The sequence below is a fragment of the Heterodontus francisci genome, unplaced genomic scaffold (genome assembly GCF_036365525.1).
Source record: "Heterodontus francisci isolate sHetFra1 unplaced genomic scaffold, sHetFra1.hap1 HAP1_SCAFFOLD_240, whole genome shotgun sequence".
In the NCBI taxonomy this organism is placed as follows: domain Eukaryota; kingdom Metazoa; phylum Chordata; class Chondrichthyes; order Heterodontiformes; family Heterodontidae; genus Heterodontus; species Heterodontus francisci.
Window position 1 is genome coordinate 443,934 of NW_027140128.1, and position 3,562 is coordinate 447,495.

Here is a 3,562-nt window from a genome sequence, read left to right on the forward strand (position 1 = left end):
AGATGTCATCACTAATACACAGGTGATAATATTCCAGTTAATTGTTAAATTAGATGTCATCACTGATACACAGGTGATAATATTCCAGTTAATTGTTAAATTAGATGTCATCACAAATACACAGGTGATAATATTCCAGTTAATTGTTAAATTAGATATCATCACTAATACACAGGTGATAATATTCCAGTTAATTGTTATATTAGATATCATCACTAATACACAGGTGATAATATTCCAGTTAATTGTTAAATTAGATGTCATCACTAATACACAGGGGATAATATTCCAGTTAATTGTTAAATTAGATGTCATCACTAATACACAGGTGATAATATTCCAGTTAATTGTTAAATTAGATGTCATCACTAATACACAGGTGATAATATTCCTGTTAATTGTTAAATTAGATATCATCACTAATACACAGGTGATAATATTCCAGTTAATTGTTAAATTAGATGTCATCACTAATACACAGGTGATAATATTCCAGTTAATTGTTAAATTAGTTGTCATCACTAATACACAGGTGATCATATTCCTGTTAATTGTTAAATTAGATATCATCACTAATACACAGGTGATAATATTCCAGGTAATTGTTAAATTAGATATCATCACTAATACACAGGTGATAATATTCCAGTTAATTGTTAAATTAGATGTCATCACTAATACACAGGTGATAATATTCCTGTTAATTGTTAAATTAGATATCATCACTAATACACAGGTGATAATATTCCAGTTAATTGTTAAATTAGATATCATCACTAATACACAGGTGATAATATTCCAGTTAATTGTTAAATTAGTTGTCATCACTAATACACAGGTGATAATATTCCTGTTAATTGTTAAATTAGATGTCATCACTAATACACAGGTGCTAATATTCCAGTTAATTGTTAAATTAGATATCATCACTAATACACAGGGGCTAATATTCCAGTTAATTGTTAAATTAGATATCATCACTAATACACAGGGGATAATATTCCAGTTAATTGTTAAATTAGATATCATCACTAATACACAGGTGATAATATTCCAGTTAATTGTTAAATTAGATATCATCACTAATACACAGGTGATAATATTCCAGTTAATTGTTAAATTAGATATCATCACTAATACACAGGTGATAATATTCCAGTTAATTGTTAAATTAGATATCATCACTAATACACAGGTGATAATATTCCTGTTAATTGTTAAATTAGATATCATCACTAATACACAGGTGATAATATTCCAGTTAATTGTTAAATTAGATATCATCACTAATACACAGGTGATAATATTCCAGTTAATTGTTAAATTAGATATCATCACTAATACACAGGTGATAATATTCCAGTTAATTGTTAAATTAGATATCATCACTAATACACAGGTGATAATATTCCAGTTAATTGTTAAATTAGATATCATCACTAATACACAGGTGATAATATTCCAGTTAATTGTTAAATTAGATATCATCACTAATACACAGGTGATAATATTCCAGTTAATTGTTAAATTAGATATCATCACTAATACACAGGTGATAATATTCCAGTTAATTGTTAAATTAGATATCATCACTAATACACAGGTGATAATATTCCAGTTAATTGTTAAATTAGATATCATCACTAATACACAGGGGATAATATTCCAGTTAATTGTTAAATTAGATATCATCACTAATACACAGGTGATAATATTCCAGTTAATTGTTAAATTAGATATCATCACTAATACACAGCTGATAATATTCCAGTTAATTGTTAAATTAGATATCATCACTAATAGACAGGGGATAATATTCCAGTTAATTGTTCAATTAGATGTCATCACTAATACACAGGTGATAATATTCCAGTTAATTGTTAAATTAGATGTCATCACTAATACACAGGTGATAATATTCCAGTTAATTGTTAAATTAGATGTCATCACTAATACACAGGTGATAATATTCCAGTTAATTGTTAAATTAGATATCATCACTAATACACAGGTGATAATATTCCAGTTAATTGTTAAATTAGATATCATCACTAATACACAGGTGATAATATTCCAGTTAATTGTTAAATTAGATATCATCACTGATACACAGGTGATAATATTCCAGTTAATTGTTAAATTAGATGTCATCACTAATACACAGGTGATAATATTCCAGTTAATTGTTAAATTAGATGTCATCACTGATACACAGGTGATAATATTCCAGTTAATTGTTAAATTAGATGTCATCACTAATACACAGGTGATAATATTCCAGTTAATTGTTAAATTAGATGTCATCACTGATACACAGGTGATAATATTCCAGTTAATTGTTAAATTAGATGTCATCACTGATACACAGGTGATAATATTCCAGTTAATTGTTAAATTAGATGTCATCACTGATACACAGGTGATAATATTCCAGTTAATTGTTAAATTAGATGTCATCACTGATACACAGGTGATAATATTCCAGTTAATTGTTAAATTAGATATCATCACTAATACACAGGTGATAATATTCCAGTTAATTGTTAAATTAGATATCATCACTGATACACAGGTGATAATATTCCAGTTAATTGTTAAATTAGATATCATCACTGATACACAGGTGATAATATTCCAGTTAATTGTTAAATTAGATGTCATCACTGATACACAGGTGATAATATTCCAGTTAATTGTTAAATTAGATGTCATCACTAATACACAGGTGATAATATTCCAGTTAATTGTTAAATTAGATATCATCACTAATACACAGGTGTTAATATTCCAGTTAATTGTTAAATTAGATATCATCACAAATACACAGGGGATAATATTCCATTTAATTGTTAAATTAGATGTCATCACTAATACACAGGGGATAATATTCCAGCTAATTGTTAAATTAGATGTCATCACTAATACACAGGTGATAATATTCCAGTTAATTGTTAAATTAGATATCATCACTAATACACAGGTGATAATATTCCAGTTAATTGTTAAATTAGATATCATCACTAATACACAGGTGATAATATTCCAGTTAATTGTTAAATTAGATGTCATCACTAATACACAGGTGATAATATTCCAGTTAATTGTTAAATTAGATATCATCACTAATTCACAGGTGATAATATTCCAGTTAATTGTTAAATTAGATATCATCACTAATACACAGGGGATAATATTCCAGTTAATTGTTAAATTAGATATCATCACTAATACACAGGTGATAATATTCCAGTTAATTGTTAAATTAGATATCATCACTAATACACAGGTGATAATATTCCAGTTAATTGTTAAATTAGATATCATCACTAATACACAGGTGATAATATTCCAGTTAATTGTTAAATTAGATGTCATCACTAATACACAGGTGATAATATTCCAGTTAATTGTTAAATTAGATGTCATCACTAATACACAGGTGATAATATTCCAGTTAATTGTTAAATTAGATATCATCACTAATACACAGGTGATAATATTCCAGTTAATTGTTAAATTAGATATCATCACTAATACACAGGTGATAATATTCCAGTTAATT